This window comes from Panthera leo, chromosome D3 (genome assembly GCF_018350215.1).
Source record: "Panthera leo isolate Ple1 chromosome D3, P.leo_Ple1_pat1.1, whole genome shotgun sequence".
Taxonomy (NCBI): domain Eukaryota; kingdom Metazoa; phylum Chordata; class Mammalia; order Carnivora; family Felidae; genus Panthera; species Panthera leo.
The window spans coordinates 69983777-70001905 of record NC_056690.1 but is presented as its reverse complement, the minus strand read 5'-3'; the positions used below and the strand labels follow the sequence as shown (position 1 = coordinate 70001905).

General features: G+C 43.7%; 1 pseudogene; it reads left to right on the top strand.

The window, feature by feature from the left end:
• The first annotated feature begins 229 nt into the window (after positions 1-229).
• Positions 230-9142, top strand: LOC122203142 (annotated as a pseudogene).
• Positions 9143-18129: the final 8987 nt, after the last annotated feature.

Genomic DNA, 18129 nt, shown 5'->3' with positions numbered 1-18129 from the left:
TCCCAGACCTCCAAATAAACTTCCCAGACAACCTAGGAAATGGTTGAATTACATCAGAAATCTCTCACATGATGTTAAATTACTGTTATAGCAGAGGGGACAAACCCAAGCACAGATTTATCCTCCCCGTTGCTATTGACGTTTGAGAGAAATGGAGGCTGCCTAGAAGGGTTCTGAGCCGCAAACAACTCCCCAGAGCCTAGCCGCACTCACAGGAAGCAACACAATCATGCCAGCTCAGATGTGCCCATGCCACGGTGGTGCCTACAGCAGCAAAGCTCAATCCTTCCCCTGTCCACAGCTTAGCGGTTCCATGCACATTCTGCAGGTGAGTGGCTCAGCTCTTCCCTCATCACACCTCAGTGAAGCTGCTCCCAGGACCTACACTGGCCCATTTTCTTCTCTGCCCGACATGGGTCCCTATACCCCACTGCCAGACCGTGCACTTTCCCTTAATGCCTGGGCCCAGCTCCCCGCCCCACTTCACACGATGCATTTCCACACTACCTGCCCCGTTGCCTGTCGGAGCAACAATCCCCACCATCCATCATACTCCACGGGTCTTGCCCAGCTCTTGGTTATGCCCTTCCATCCATGGCAGCTATGGAATGGTAACAGCACCCTTCTTTGTACTGACTGCCTCATGCTTATTGTTCATCAAAATAGACTGGTGATTCAGCTCATCGAAGGCCAAATCGGAGTTCAACTGTGCACGGACCCCTCCCCCAATTCGGATGTTGAAGTCCTAACCACCACTACCTCAGAATGTGACCTCATTTGGAAATGGGGTCTTTAAAGGGCTAATCAAGTTGAACTGAGGCCAATAGGTGGGTACTAATCCAATATGCCTGATGTCTTTATTAAAAGGGGATATTTGGACACAGAGATACAGATGAAGGGAAGACACGGTAAAGACGCAGGGGGAGTACAAGCCAAAGAGAAGGAAGCGTGGGACAGATCCTTCCCTCACAGCCCTCAGAAGGTACCAATGCTGCCAGCACCTTGGTCTTGGACTTCCATCCTCCAGAACTGTGGGACAAAAAACTTCTGTCATTTACGCCACCCACTCTGTGGCACTTTGTTACAGTGGGCCTAGCAAACCAATATAGGATATACTGCTACACCGGGCTCTGGATTTACTGATTCGTTACGATGAAACCGGGCTCTTCCCGGTGATATTGTTTTGTTTTGTTTTGTTTTGTTTTGTTTTGTTTTGTTTTTTAATGTTTACTTATTTTTGAGAGAGAGAGAGAGAGAGACAGAGCATGAGCGGGGGAAGAGCAGAGAGAGAGGAAGACACAGAATCCAAAACAGGCTCCAGGCTCTGAGCTGTCAGCACAGAGCCCGACCCGAGGCTCGAACTCACAGACCGTGAGATCATGACCTGAGCCAAAGCCGGACAGCTCAACTGACTGAGCCACCCAGGCACCCCTTGTTTTATTTTTTTCAACCATGAGCTCTAAAAGAAACGTTGTTTTGTTCAATATATTCAGTTTAAGAAATGGTTTAATTTAATTTTTATGTAGGTCCTTGAGAGCTAAGCTTTGAGTGGAGAAGTTTTGTTCCTTGATGATGCCAAAAGGATGAGATTTTTACCATAAAAAAGAATGCTTGACCTGTGTTTGGTATCCATAAGGCTTTGGCAAATCAAAATTTTAGTCAGAACAACGTATGGTTGCTGTCTTCTTCAAAGTCGGTAAAGCAAATGTTTGCTTTGCTGAAACGCTGGTTGGAAGGTGCCTCTGCCATGTCGCCACTAGATGGCAGGGCAGCAGCATTCTTCCCGAGGCCACAGGGAAACCAGAGGCAAATTCAGACCTGCTGGGAACGTTTGCGAAGATAGACCAAAAAGTTTAGTTTTAGTTACTTTTTAGCTTATCTTCATAAACTTCACTGTCTTCTTTCTCAGCACTTGCTTTTTCTTTTATAAAACAAGCACATGTTTTTAGCTGCAAATCTGAACAACACGGAAGAGTGTAGGGCATAAAATCAAAACTCTCCTTATTCCACCCGTCAGAAGCAAATAGCTGGAGGTCCTGCTCCTGGGGATAACATGGCTAGAGCATGGACCCTTCCCTGAATTCTGTGTAAATACCTCTGCTCAAGGTTCCCTCCCCACCCATTTACTATGTATGTCACTCAAACCTCACAGAATCCCAACCCCAATCCAACCCTAACCCCAACCTACAGTCCCCCCTTGGTTATTTTTAGAAATTTGTTAGCAGTGTTCCCAGTGCTCACCATAAATACCAAATCTTGTGACAGCTGCAGCATCAGATATTAATCTTGGAAAGGCTGATAAACTTTGCCATTTTTAATTATAGGTAAAACACTGACATCTGAAGAGACATCACAGAGAAATCAGACTTTGGTTAAGAAACAAATGTCACTTTGGGTGGTCAGACATAGGAAGTTTACTTATTTCGGGGTTAAATTGTAAATTCCTATGTTTTGAATTAAAATACAGTAAAACTGACTTCTTACAGGTTTAACACATGTATTGATTTGTATAAATTCCATCACGATCAGGATCCAGAGAAGTTCCAGCACCCCAAAACAACTCCTCTGTCCCTTTGTCATTACACCCTAATGGCCTCTAAAATCTATATATAATTTTCACGTGGCTTAGTCACTTACCAGTTCTAACTCCCAGTCCTCTGGTGTACACCTTCTGCCTCCTCACCACCCCAGCAATGCCCTGCCTAAATCAACCCAAATCTAGGTATGGGTTTAGTGCTCCTTAAGCCCTGAATCTTTCACCAAGTTTTTATATTGATTTGCAAACTATAACAAGGTAAGTAAATGTATTTGATCCTCAATATGACGGAAAGATTCTCAGATAAACACACACACACACACACACACACACACACACACACACACAATCCAACTATGCAGTGTGAGACACACCCAAATATATAGAAAGAACAGGCTGTATGCAGACAGCATTATCGTTTCAATCTCACCTCCAGAGTAAATCTAACCCCTTCAAGCTCATAAATTGTCTTGAATTTAGATTTCAAAGATACTATAGATGTATGTAGGACATGCGTAGACTTCTTCAGACTTTCAGGGGAAAACCTGGAAATGCTGAGCCTCCTTTCCTCCTCCTGCCTACACCCAAGGAGAAAGCAGTGATCCTCCCATAAAGATCAATCTCCCCACTCTATACAGGATTTTGCCCATTAAATTCTGCCTCCTGAATACCGTGTAACTGGTATCCTATCCTATAGGATTTATATTTTATTTTTTTAATGTTTATTTATTTTTGAGAGAGGGAGAGACAGAGCACAAGTGGGGGAGGGGCAGAGAAAGAGAGAGACACAGAATCCGGAGCAGGCTCCAGGCTCTGAGCTGTCAGCAGAGAGCCTGACGAGGGTCTAGAACTCACAAACAGTGAGATCATGACCTCAGCCTAAGTGGGATGCTTACCCGACTGAGCCACCCACGCGCCCCGGATTTATATTTTAAATAAATCTTCTAGCTCTGATCAATTAATCAGTCAATCAGTGAATCATTCAGTACAACTAAATGTCCCTGGCTTCAATTCGTTTGCTTTTAGCACTGTTTTTCACAAACATTTTTTTCTGGTGTCTGCTTAAGATTCTCAATAAAGCCTCTTGGTGAATTTCCTAGCAACGTTACCTGCAGCTGGCGAATATGTCTCTCAATGGCAACAGGGCGCAATACAGCATCCACTATACCTGTAAATTCTATTGCTAAACTATTTCACCCCCAGAACGGAATGTGTGGATTATCTGTCCCATTAGCTATCCTGCCCTTTCACCTGGACTGCCCCACATATGTTCAGGACAGATTTGGAATGGGCAACATTGTCTTATGAATCATCACAATCAGATTTGTTATTGCTTAGAAAAATAGGGTCAAATTTAGAGTCCAGCTCTCAGGAGGGGAACCAGATTAGGAATGGCTTGAGACATATGGTCAGGGGGTGAGCCGGGTGCTTGTGGCAGGACTCCATGCTTCCCGGACAAAGGTGCTTTCGTGGCTGTCATCTTCAAAGGAAAGCCCAGGTTCCTTGGAATGACACAAAATTCTACTGCTGACCTGGCTCCTGCCTACCTCACTAGCCTCAGGAACTACCCCTCTTGTCCAGCAGTTGATGCCATACAAGCAGCTAGTAAGATTTGACAGATGAGTTCACCACTTAACCCACCACCAAGAAATAACCCCCATGAGTCAGCTTTAATATATAAATGATCTCTCTGGAAAACCATCATTTGTGGTCTTGAAGGCCCTTCAGTCTCCATGACATTGACACCCGGGAAGGCTGTCGCCTTGTGATGGGGTGTGTATGTCCCAAAGGAGACACAGGGCTGGGAAGCAGATGATCTGGGCACGGAGCTGGCCATTAACCAGCTTGAGATATGGAACTAGTTTTTCATCTCGTGGAGCGTGGGCTATGGAATCTGATGGAGCTGTGGGAGTCATGCCTTTGTCTCTCAGTCTTCTCCCGGCTGTCCACCACCGCTTTATGTGACCTGCTAGCGGCCTGGCTGAACCCACCCTGCAGACCTGGACACTGGAGGAAGGATGGAGGGCTGGAAGGACTGCAGTTGTGTAGACGACCAAGGGAATGCTGCTCACCATAGAATATCGCTAGGCTCTGCATTCCGCTGTAGACTGTTGCTGTAAGCACCCTATATTCCTTTGTTTCTGCCTAGCCAGTACAATACTCCAGACACTACTCCATCCACACTTACGCAATCACGGAGACACTGGCTTAGCCCCTGCATTGTGTGTGGCGCAATGGAAGACCCAGGTGGTCACGGTTATCCCAGGCATTACTGGTGGGAACGTAAAATGATGCAGCCGCTTTGGAAAACAGCCTTGCAGTTCATTGAATGATTAAATATAGAGTTATCGTATCATCCAGCGATTCCATTCCCAGGTAGTAATTCCCAATAGTAATGAAAACACGTGTCCGTGCAAAAGCTCATCCGCGCATGTTCATAAGCATTATTCATAATTGCCAAAAAAGTGAAAATCCAACCCAAATGTCCATCAACAAATGGATGGATGAAATGTGTTATATCCAAACACTGGGATATTATTTGGCCATAAAAAGGAATGAAATACTGATATATGCTACCACAAGAATGAATCTTGAAATTATGCTAAGAAACCAGTCACAAAATGCTAATATTATGTGATTCCATAAATATGAAATGTCTAGTCTAAGCAAATCTACAGAAACAAAAAGTCGATTTTGACTGCCTGGGGCTGGAGAAGTTGGGGAGAAATGAGGAGTGTCTACTAATGGGTACAAAGTTTCTTTTTTGAGCTGATGAAAATGTCCTCAACTGATTGTGGTAATGTTTGCACAATCATGTGATTATACTAAAAACCATTGAATTGTACATTTTAGATGGGTAAATTCTGTGACTTGTGAATTTTACCTCAATAAAATTGCTTCTTTAAAAAAAACAGGGAGATAAAATAAAATACATTGTTGGTAAAACTGGTACAGCCGCCTTGGAAAAGCTTGGCAGTTTAAAAAAGTTAAACATCCTCTTAGCATATCACCCTGCAATCCCACATAGGTATCTACTCCAGAAAAATGAAAATTTATGTTCACACACAAAAAATTGTAAGCAAATATTTGCAGTGGCTTTATTCATAACTACCAAAACCTAAGGCCTTTCAATAGACAGATAAAACACGGTACACCTATACAAATCTACCACAACTAAAAAGAAGAACAGGGGCGCCTGGGCGGCTCAGTCGGTTGAGCGTCCGACTTCGGCTCAGGTCACGATCTTGCGGTCCGTGAGTTCGAGCCCCGCGTCAGGCTCTGGGCTGATGGCCCAGAGCCTGGCGCCTGCTTCGGATTCTGTGTCTCCCTCTCTCTCTGCCCGGATTCTGTGTCTCCCTCTCTCTCTGCCCCTCCCCCGTTCATGCTCTGTCTCTGTCTCAAAAAAAAAAAAAAAAAAAAAAAGAACAATTGATAAATGCAACAACTTGGAATTTCACAAAACATCCATCCAAGGGAAAGAGGCCTAAGCAAAGGGTTCCTTCTATATGACATTTTGGAAAAGGCAAAATTATAGCAGTAGAAAACAGATCTCACACCTTCCAGGTGGTAAAGATGGGGGGAGAGGTTGACTACAATGGGGTAGCACCAGGGAAATTTCTGGGAGGTGATGAGACAATTCTGTATCTTGATTATGGTGGCTGTGTACACATTACCGTGAATTTGTAAAAATTCATGGAACTGTACAGGAAAGGAATGAATTTTATCTCATGTAAACTAAAATAAGTGGACTAAAAAAAAACGGGCGCTTGGGTGGCGCAGTCGGTTAAGTGTCCGACTCTTGATCTCAGCTCAGGTCATGATCTCGTGGTTTGAGCCCCACATTGGGCTCTATTCTGATGGTATGGAGCCTGCTTGGGATTCTGTCTCTCCTCTCTGCCCCTCCCCCACCTGTGTGTTTTCTCTCTCTCTCTCTCTCTCTCTCTCTCTCTAAATAAATTAATAAGCTAATTTAGTTTGTCATTGGGATAGTGCAGCAGTTTTCGGGACACAACAAGGATTTTCAGTGTTACGTTCAGTGTGAGTACAGCTCATATACTGATATGTAAGGAGGGTTGCTAAAAAGCAAGGAAAATGAAATGTGAGTTGGGGTCTAGTTGGGCAGGGTTTGTCTGCCATCTCAGAAAGTGGTCAGTAGGGGCGCCTGGGTGGCGCAGTCGGTTAAGCGTCCGACTTCAGCCAGGTCACGATCTCGCGGTCCGTGAGTTCAAGCCCCGCGTCGGGCTCTGGGCTGATGGCTCGGAGCCTGGAGCCTGTTTCCGATTCTGTGTCTCCCTCTCTCTCTGCCCCTCCCCCGTTCATGCTCTGTCTCTCTCTGTCCCAAAAATAAATTAAAAAACGTTGAAAAAAAAAAATTAAAAAAAAAAAAAAAAGAAAGTGGTCAGTAAAGAAGACCCTGGGACATCTGTGAGACAAAGATGTGGTCTTGTAAGGCCCAGATATACAGCAACTAGAGAGGTGGGGCTGACAAACTAGACAAGAGATGCTGACAATGATTTTCAGACGTAACTAAGGGACAGTGAACCTAATCACAAGAAAAACAAATGAGGGGCGCGGGGGTGACTCAGTCGGTTGGGCAACTGATTTGATTTTGGTTCAGGTCATGATCCCAGGGCTGTGGGAGACAGCCCCCTGTCCAGCTAGGTGCTGAGCTCGGAGCCTGCTTGAGATTCTCACTCTCTCTCTCTCTCTCTCTCTCTCTCTCTCTCTCCTCCTGCTCGTGCTCGCTCTCTCTCTCTCCAAATAAATAAATAAATAAATAAATTTAAAAAATAAGTAAGAAAGAAAAATGACTTATTTTAAAATTTCAGTTTATTAAGGAGAGGAGAACAGATTACAGGGGCCCTTTTTTCCTCTCCAAGGCCAGAAGAAAAGCTCAAGTTCCTACTGCCCCCCTAGCAAGAAGCGCCTACATTGTTCCCACTTCCGGACAGGCGGACATATCTAAAGCCAGCTAGCAAAGAGTCTGCAGGATCTCAGCATGTAGTTAGGGACTAGATCTAGTTTTTAGGTAATACGCAGGCTGGTGGCTGCTTTGCTCAGCCATTGGGTAAAGCTTTGCAGGTCTGCAGTTCTTATTTGTGTTGTTTTACATAACCCACACAGGTTTTAACCTGCTACTTGTGTTGCTTGCGCTGACAAATAGTGAAATTGTTAACATGTTCTGAACACCCTAAAAGTACGGGTCAGGCCCAAAGATTCCTCCTGATGGATTGAGGCAGCTGCTTGTTCAGTGCTGAAATTAACATCACTTACCTTGTTAAGGAAGAGTTGTAAGAATGGTTGACTCTTGAACAACATGGTGATTAGCAGCATCGATCCTGTGTGAACTGGAAAATCCACATGTAAGTTTTGATTCCCCCCAAACTTAACTACCAATAGCCTGTTATTGACCAGAAGCCTTATGGATAACATAAACAGTTGGTTAACATGTATTTTGTATGTCATGTGTATTCCATATTGTATTCTTATAACAAAGTAGGTTAGGGAAAAGAAAATCATATGGAAGACTAAATACTATACTGTATTTATACTATACTATGTTATATTCTATATTGTATTTATTTTTAATTGTGTTTAAGTGGGCTGACTGATGCAGTTCAAATCCCCGTTGTTCAAGGGTCAAGTGTAATCTTAAAATACTACAGCAATAAGAGGCTTGGTGACAGCTGCCCTGGAGGCAGACAGGACAGGTGTCTGCCTGTGTGAAGCCAGAGTGCAGTGGGGAGCCTGCAAAGCTCTTGTCTTTACTTGTGAAGACCTTGGAACCCTGCAGTCCAGGAATGGCCCAAAAGATGCCCACAAAGATCTGGAGAGAGCAGTGGAGAATAACATCTTGCGGGTGGTGGCCCCAGTGCACTCCCAAGAGGAGCCATCCAGTCCAGCCACTCCTGTAAACCACCCTGCACTATTCTGGGCACCCAGGGGCATATCCGGCACAACCTCTATGCTTTGTCTAAGGAGATCTGGCTGGAAGGCCACTGTCGGGTGATCTCTAGACACTGATCCCAGAGATTCCCTCCAGTGGCCTGGAGTCTGATGAGGCGTGGGAAACCCAGAAGCCACTAAGGATGCATGCTTCCAGCTGTTGACCTGGTCCACAAGTAGGGAGTCACCTCCAATGGCTCCTGGAAAACATCGGACTCAGATGTAATCCTCTGCAATTGCATAGAGTTGATCTGTGAGCAGTTGACTGTGTCCAAGGACAGATGGATCAAGAGCTGGGCACCAGGAGGAACAGAAGGATAACTGTGTATGACAGTTACCACTTGGAGATGGCCACTCCAGAATGGAGCGAGGAATTCCTCTGTGCAGCACGACAGCCAGAAGTGGGAGCTGGTGAGTGATGGCCAGCAACCACAGGACATTTACGAAGATGAAAATGATGAGAACAGTGAGGAAAACTGGCACAGTGGGTGCCCACAGGAGGTGAACAGTGCCAGAGATGAAGATTCCAGAGGCTCTGATGAATAGGACAGCCTCAGGGAAAAGGAAAAAGGCAATGGCAGACCAGAGGTGTGAAGCAAATATCCTTCAGATGTGCAGGAGTTTGGCTCTGACAACCCCAATGACCTGGATTCAGACTGATGATGATCCTGTGATATCTATGAGGTTCTATCACAGGTCCTTGGGGGCTCTGTGTCTGCAGCGTCAGCTGTCCTGGTTATGCCTTCTTGGGTTTCCTAGCTTAACACATGGAAGGAAGATGCATGGCCAACATCACCATCCTACCAGTGAAAACTTGTGCTGAAGAAGTTTGTCTTTTCCAGTAACACCAGGACTCCTTTGCCTCCATCAAAAATGATACTATAGTTAAAAAAAAAAAATAAGCTGTGAAAATGAAGCTTCTTGGCGCAGGCATTTTCCCATTCTCCTCCTGTGCTGAAGCCAGTAAGTGGAGGAGAGGCTCCTGTTTCCTCAGCACTGGGACTTCCTACCTCACCAGGGCACCTGCCTCCAGTAAAAGCCTGTTTCTCTTAATAGAGGGAATCTAGAAGGGCTACAGTGGGACCCTTATGGCAGCACAGGCTGGATAGTAATAGTCATTAGTGAAGGAAATAGAATCTGCCTGAGCTCTGAGAGGCTTTGGTTAACAGCTGTCTCCACCTCCCTGCTTTCTGACTTTGATAATGGTTGTAAATATCGCTGTCTTCCTCTGGCAGTGGTGCCAAGAAACAGGGAATGTGTGAATGTGATACTGTGTTTAGTGAAAACTAACTTTAAACATGAAAAGGAAACAGCAGAGCAAAAGAAAAAAAAAATCAGTGACTTCCCTCTTCTCCTATTTTTGTTTGATTGAAGGAAAACATCGGTTCAAACGAAAACGTAAGCTTTCTATTTGTTACACTTCTTTGTAGTATTACGAAGATTTCTCGAAATCTTTTGTATCATGAGCAAATATAAGCATGTATATTGTAAATTCGTATAGGATGACATCGAATAATACATTTAAGAACAAACAAAACATTTTATAGCTGCGTTCGTGTTTTGAAATGCAAACAATAGCAGTCCATATGAAGAAACTTAAAAACCATCCCAAACTATTTCAAAGAAATCACACAAGAATGATTTTATTTTTGTTCTTTGTTTTCTTTTCACGGAATTCCCTGCTTTGCTTGAGATCAAAAGAATATTAGAACAATAAGTTTTTAAAACAGCACGAAACAAAGACATAACATGGCAGCCTGCCATAAGCGTTCTGAAAACTGCAAACCTTTATTTTCCTATTTTAGTATATGTCCTGCCAAAGTGAGAGCTTGTTTCATCTCCCTAAATCATCAGGAGAAGAAAGAGGAGTAAGCCAGGAAACACCGCAGGGGGAGAAAGTCATATCACAGTGCTAGAAAAAACAAGTCAGCAAAGAGTGAGAAATTTAATTCGGTTGTGGTATGAAAGGCGATGCCTGGCAGAGAACAGCAGTTATCCAGAGCAGGCTCCAGCAGGCATCCCATTTCATGAAGGGATTCCCCCCCTCCTATTCTAGTACTCAGGGCCCCCACATAGTAGGGAGGACAGGGGTTGGGGCAGTCATATCCCAGAGGAAACAGCCTCAGGTTCCCTGCTCCAAAGAGCCAGATTCCTGAAGGGCTGCAGACGCCAGCCTATGAGGAGGCGGGTTTTCTCCGCGTTTTGCTCCCCATTGTGTCACAGTCCCCTGAGGTCCATGATAGACTTCCTGGCCTCCAAGAGGTCAAACTGGTTCCCATCCAGAGATCTTCTTGTGCCACCTGTCCCCAGACCTGAGCTGGCTGGGTTTGGTCTCTATGATCTTCTCACCACATGGCGGCAGAGGGTTGAGTCCTTGAGGGGGTTAAAAGTGGCTTGGCCATGGGCTCCCGTCTCATGCCACTGTGCTAGGACTTCATAAAATTAACATTTGTTAAGTGGAGCACGGGTTGCTGGACGGTGAGCCCCCTGCTCCCCAACCCTATTTCAACAACAGACCTCAAGACAAATTGCAATAGAGAAGTTTATTACTCACAGGTCCTGAGGGAAGTACCCCGCTTTCCTCCAGGGGTGGAGAGATCAAGGCAAAGTGCAGATGGGGAGGTGGGACCTGGGCCACATGCCTTTAATTAGGGTCCCTGGGTGAAGTGCTTTGGGGTTCCCAGGCTGAACTGATCAATTCAAACCAAAGAGTGTGGTTTTGGTAAGTCCCAGTAGGTCTTATCTAAGTAGTGAGTAAGGCTTGGGGAGGCAGGTGAGATTGTTGGCCACAAGGGCTGTTGGGGAAGTCATATCTGGAATTTGCCTTTGCTTGTGACTCTGTGGCTGCTATCTTGGGCCTGCGCTTGCAGGAGGGGGCTAGTGTCAGTTTGAGGCCCTTGCAAGCCCCTTGGCCAAACAGAATGGATGGGGGCGGGGGCGGGGGGGGGGGGAAGGCAATACCTTGGAGTAGCTTAGCTAAACTCTCCATAGAAAGCCTGCCGATGGTCTGCTGCAGACAACGGCCTAGGAAGGTGCGCAGCCCCCACCGTGACCCTGGCTCTGCTGGGAGCCACCCTGGCCGTGGGCAACGTCTGCAGGGACAGTGCCAGCCTGGGGGACAGCCTAGGTTTCCTGTAGCTGAGCTGAGGCCCCTCCAGCTCCGGGTGCACCCGACCGCCTGGGGATGCGGGATTTTTAATATGGAAATCCAGCCTTGGAGAAGCAGGTTCAGAGGTTGGACAAACCCGGAAAAGGCCCACCGACCCCACGCAGGACTCGATTTCAGGTCGGTTCATTTGCGAGATGCGGCGCTCTTGGAACACCTATGGTCTCTGGTTGGGGCCCCTCCTGCGGATACCACCGCGGGGAAAGCACCCACCGGCGACGGAGGGGACCAGACAAAGGGCAGGCAGAGCGGTGGCTGCCCTGGGACTGGGTGGGGGGGCGGGACGGCGGGTGCACCGTGACCGCCACCATCACCTCCGCTGTCCCCAGCCTCTTCCGAGAGGGCACTCTAGCCCTCTCACCCCCATTTTCAGCCTGTACAGTAAATAGCCAGATAACAAAACTCTTCCCGAACTGCTAAAAGAGCCGAACTATGCACTCTTGGAGCCAGATGAGAGCGAGCCATACCTTTATACCTATCATAAGATACAATTCACTGTATAAATTGGAGTTGTATTTAGACCTTCAGCCTTTCCGAAGGAAAGATGTACTAGGAATTAGTTGGCCTTCCGGGCAGAAGGGTATAATATCCAGTGAGGCTGGCCTGGGAGGAGAGAACAGCGCAGAGACTCAGCTTCTCAGAGTCAAGAGAAAATAGCTAGTTTTGGCGTCCTCAGTTCCCATGGTGACACTGCCCACTCTGGCAGGAGCAAACACACTCACAACCATCCTCCTCAGGGAGTGGGGAGTCCGGGGCCACCCAAATGCCACACCTTAAAGCAGTCCTCACTAGTTACTATGATTTGTGGGATCGTCCCTCTATGGGGTAGCTGCTGGTATCAGAGGCCCGGAAACTTAGAGACAACTAACCGTCTGGTTTCATGGAAGTGAAAGGCCTCATACCTGCTACTGATTGTGGTGGTAATGGTGGCAATTCAAAGGTAGGAGGGGAGGGGACTTCGAGGTGGTAGGAGTAAGGGAGGAAAGGGTGTTAATGACCTGCACCCTAGACTCTAGAAACTTGTCCAGGCTGCCCCCAATTCCTAGACCCAGCCTAGCCCAACTGGATCTGCAGTCAGGGCTCCTGTTAAGAGGAAAAGGTGACATCTCATGTGTGTAAATTGGAAGACTTGATGTTGCTACTATGGCAGTACTACTCCCAAACTGATCTACAGATTCAAACAACCCCTATCAAAATCCCAGGCTGACCCCTTCGAAAAATTAGACAAGCTGATCATAAAATTTTAGGAAAATTTAACGAATCCAGAAGAGCTAAAACAATATTTTTAAACAATAATTTAAATATTTTAAATACTTTATTCTTTAAAGAATAAAGAGACTCACACTTCCTGAATTTAAAACTTACTACAAAGCTACAGTCATCAAGACATATAGAATATGGTACTGGCATAAGGATAGATGTGTAGATCAGTAGAAAAGAATCGAGAGTCCAGAAATGAACCCTCATGTTTCTTGTCAATTGATTTCTGACAAGGATGCCATAACTATTCGTTGAGGAAAGAATAGTCAACAAACATTGCTGGGACAACTGTATATCCATATAAATATGAATGAAGTTGGCCCCCTACCTCACACCATATAGAAAACTCAAAATGGATTTTTTAACTCAGAATGGACCAAAAACCTAAATGAAAGAGCTTAAACTCTAAAACTTTTTGAAGACAACATAGGTGTGAATCTCTGTAACCTTGGATCAGGCAGTAGTTTTTTAGATATGACACCAAAAGCACAAGTAACAAAAGAAAAAATAGATAAACTAGATATAAAAATTAAAAACTTTGTTTTTCCTTTCCCATCCCTCCACCCACCTCCCCTCTGGTAACTATCTGTTTGTTCTCTACAGTTAAGAGTCTGTTTTTTGGTTTGTCTCTTATTTCTTTTCCTCTGTTCATTTGTTTTGTTTCTTAAATTCCACACATGAGTGAAATCATATGGTATTTGTCTTTCTCGACTGGCTTATTTCATTTAGCATTATACTCTGTAGCTCCATCTACGTCATTGCAAATAGCAAGATTTCATTCTTTTTTATGGCTGAATAATATTTCATTGTATATACATAAACTCCATCTTCTTTACCCATTCATCTATTGATGGACATTTGGGCTGCTTCCATAGTTGACTATTGTAAATAATGCTGCAGTAAACACAGCAGTGCATACACCCCTTCAAACTAGTGTTTTCATATTCTTTGAGTAAATACCCAGTAGTATGATTACTGGATCATAGGGTAGTTCTATTTTTAATTTTTTTGAGGAACCTCCATACTGTCTTCCACAGTGGTTACACCAGTTCGCATTCCCACCAGCAGTGCATAGGTTCATTTTTCTCCATATCCTTGCCAACGCTCGTCGTTTTTTGAGTTTTTGATTTTAGCCATTCTGACAGGTGTGAGATGATATTGGGGTTTTGACTGCATTTATCTGATGATGAATGATGTTGAGAATCTTTTCAGGTGTTTCTTGGCCGTTTGTATGTCTTCTTTGGAGAAACGTCTGTTCATGTCTTCTGCCCATTTTTAATTGGACTATTTGTTATTTTGGTGTTAAGTTGTATAAGTTCTTTATATATTTTGGATACTAACCCTTTATTAGATATGTCAATTGCAAATATCTTCTCCATTCAGTAGGCTGTCTTTTAGTTTTGTTGGTTGAAGATTAAAAACATTTGTGCTTCAAAGAACACCATCAAGAAAGTGAAGATTTGGGGCACCTGGGTGGCTCAGGAGGCTGAGCGTCCGACTTCAGCTCAGGTCATGATCTCATGGTTCATGGGTTTGAGCCCCGCATCGGGCTCTGTGCTGATAGCTCAGAGCCTGTAGTCTGCTTCAGATTCTGTGTATCCCTCTCTCTCTGCCCCTTCCCTGCTCTCTCAAAAATAAATAAAACATTTAAAAAACTTTTAAAAATAATAAAAATAAAAAGAAAGTGAGGACTTAATTGACAGAATGGAAGAAAATGTTTGCAAATCCCACATCTAATAAGGGATGTATCTAGAATATTTATAGAACTATTTCAGGCAAGTATTTAACACAATGAAAAATAGGCAAAGGGGGTGATATTTCTCCAAAGAAAATATTAAAATGGCCAATATACACATGGAAATATGCTCAATATCATTAGCCATTAGGGAAATGCAAATCAAACCCACAGTGTGATACCACTTCACACACACTAGCATGGCTATAAGCCAAAAGACAGATCATAAGTGTTATTGAGGAATTGGAGACATTAGAATCTGCACACACTACTGGTGGAAATAAAAAACAGTGAAGCCCCTTGGGAAAACAATTTCTTCAGATAGTCAAACATAGGGTTACCATATGACCCAGTGACTCCATTCCTAATGTTATGCTTAATAAACCTATATGTTTATCCTTAGCAGGGTGATGGTTTGCAAGCACCCATCTTGTGCAGCAGGTGAAGGACCCCATTCCTGGTGGGATATAGTAGTGGAATTGGCCAGGTGCTATATGATGCACATGCTTACACACAACAAAGGAGCATATATTGGGTCAGAAACAAAGATATTCCCACACGATGCAATAAGAGCCCCACTGGCTATGAGGAACCAATTGGTGAAACTGATCTTGCTTTGTCCCTTCTCTATGTGAGTAAAGCATTGTTTTATCTAGTGCCTCTCTAAGTCATGTCTTTTTTGATGACCCTGACAGGAACAGACTATGGAGTGTGTTGATCTCCAGAGACTTCTCCTCTTCATTTCACATTGCTTGTTTCCTGACTAAGATCCTAATCCCTAGAGTCTGATCACCTGGACTATTGATCCATTTTCTGACTTAGGTCCACTGTGTTCCTCAGTTTTCAGAGCCTGCTGCATTCTGTGGCTCCCCCATCAGGCTTTTCATTTAGCTGCTCCTATGCTGGGCTTCCCTTAGTCTGTGCCGAGCAGCACTCAAAGCAGGAAGAGTGTTATTAATAACATCAGATTTATTATTACTGGCTGTGTGGCCTGGCAAGAGACTTAGGCTCCCTAAGTCTTAATTGCTTTCACTATAAAGTGGGGATAACAATCCTAACTTGCAGGGATTAAAAAAAAAAGCATTGAAATTAGTTTAAGAATTATTTTAAAAAATATTTATGGACATGGAAAAGTATTCCTCAAAAAACATTAGATCAAAACATTAAAATATACGCCTAGAAATACCACAGAAGCCCAAATCTATTTCTTAATGTTTATGTACCTATATGTACATATGTAAATACATTAGCAAGTTAACAATGCTTCTCTTTAATGGTAGGATTATTGGTGGGTTTTGTTTCACATATTCCTAGATATTCTAGTTTTCCTTTAGTGTGTTAGTATTACAATTAGAAGAAAAGTAAAGGAAAAATATCGCAAATCATACTTTCTTTTCCTTGTAAGTTTTAGGACTTTACTAAGTTACAGTGTTTTGCTACAATAAAACTCTAGATTAGAAAGACCTTGAGGGGGCCTGGGTGGTTCAGTTGGTTGAGCTTCAAACTCCTGATCTCCTTGATCTCATTCGGCTCACGTCATGATCTTACAGTTCTTGAGACTGAGCCCTGTGTCCAGCTCTGTGGGTGTGGAAGCTGTTTAGGATTCTCTCTCTCCCTCTGCCCCTCCCCTCCTCAAAAAATAAATAAATAAATAAATAAATAAATAAATAAATAAATAGGAAGACCTTGAAAAGTTACTCTGCCTCTTCTGACAGGATTTCATTGGTGTATTTCTTCGCTGACCCACTGGTGTATTTAAAACATAATTTCTCCTCCCATTTCAGAACATTTTTGTGGCTATCTAGCAACTTTTTGTGTTCTCTTCCTGAGTCATTTACAGAAAGGTAACTGCTGATTATTTTTAAGATCTTAATGAGCATGATAATGTATTAACTAACTGACATTTATCTATGAGGCACCAGGTAGATGGTGCACCACATACTAACAAAAGTAAAGAGCTTGTGTCCCTGACTTCAAAGAGGTTCCAGTTTAGTTAGTGCAATGAGAATAATACATGTTAACCAATCAACGATATTCAGCAGTATTTGATCAATAGTAATCTTTATGGTATGCAAAATTAGTTCTCAAAGTGTTGTCTGGGGATCCCTGGGGATTCCTGAGATTATTTCAGGTGGTGCAAAATCAAACTGTGGTAGGGTCCCGTCCCTAAGGGAAAAAAAAAAAAAAAAAAAACCCCTCAAGGCAACCTGGTTATAAGTGTATGTGACAACATCCTTCATGACCTTGTAACATAAGACCACTTAGTCAGACTACAGGTTTGTATGTTACCATCTATGGGAGACAAAAAAGTGGAAAATATGCAAAAAACTATACCATGTGGTGCATTCAGGGCTCAATTCTTCAGTACGAACCCAGGTGAGCAGTGCCGGCAGGAATAAAGTTGCTTCCTGGAAAGAAAAGCCTCGGTGTCACAACTCTCTGTGCAAGAATCCCAGTACAAAACCTTTTCATAATATTAAGGCCCCCTCCCCCTTCTCAGCTTATTAATAGTTGCACCAATGGGGTAAAAGCGATGGTTGGTAAAACTGGAGACACTTTAGCACAAACACAGGCAGTTTCTCCACACTATACAGTTGACCCCTGAACAACACATGTTTAAGTTTACGTGCAGATTTTTTTTCAATAAATACAGTAGAGTACTGAAAATGTGTTTTTCTTACTTATGATTTCCTTAATAACATTTTCTCTTCTCTAGTTTTATTGTAAGAATACAGTGTATAATACATATAAACACACAAAATACATGTTAATAGACCGTGTTTTCAGTAAGGCTTCCAGTCAATAGTAGGTTTTTAGTAGTTAAGTTTTGGGAGGGTCAAAAGTTATGTCAATTTTCAACTGCATGGTGCTCAGTGCCCCTAACCCCCACGTTATTCAAAGGTCAATTGTAATTAGTGTATTTTAAGATGGGAATTTTTAACTTTTTGGTCTTAGGATTCTGTTATACTCTAAAAGTGGCAGCCCAGAGTCAGTTAAAAACAAAAACAAAACCAGCCAACCAACCAAACAAACAAAATAAACATAGGTTCATGAACGGGAATATTGGCTGGGGCTGTGTAATGGCTTCTTCCCACATAGCACAGTAATCGCACCTGCTTTTTAAATTTAAAAAATTTTTTTAAATGTTTATTTTTGAGAGAGAGAGAGAGACAGACAGACAGCATGAGCAGGGTCGGGGGGAGCAGAAAGAGAGAGGGAGACACAGAATCAGAAGCAGGTTCCAGGCTCTGAGCTGTCAGCACAAAGCCCAAAGTGGGGCTCAAGCCCATGGACCAGACCACAAGATCGTGACCTGAGCTGAAGTCAGACGCTCAACCAACTGAGCCAACCAGGCACCCCAACAGCCTGTTTTTGATTTATAGCTGACAGTGAGGTTTAAGAGTGGTAATAGAGTAGCTTACAGCCTTTCAAGCAAAACCAGGACAACCATAGGGCTAGCTCAATTGCATTCAGCAACATCTGTCT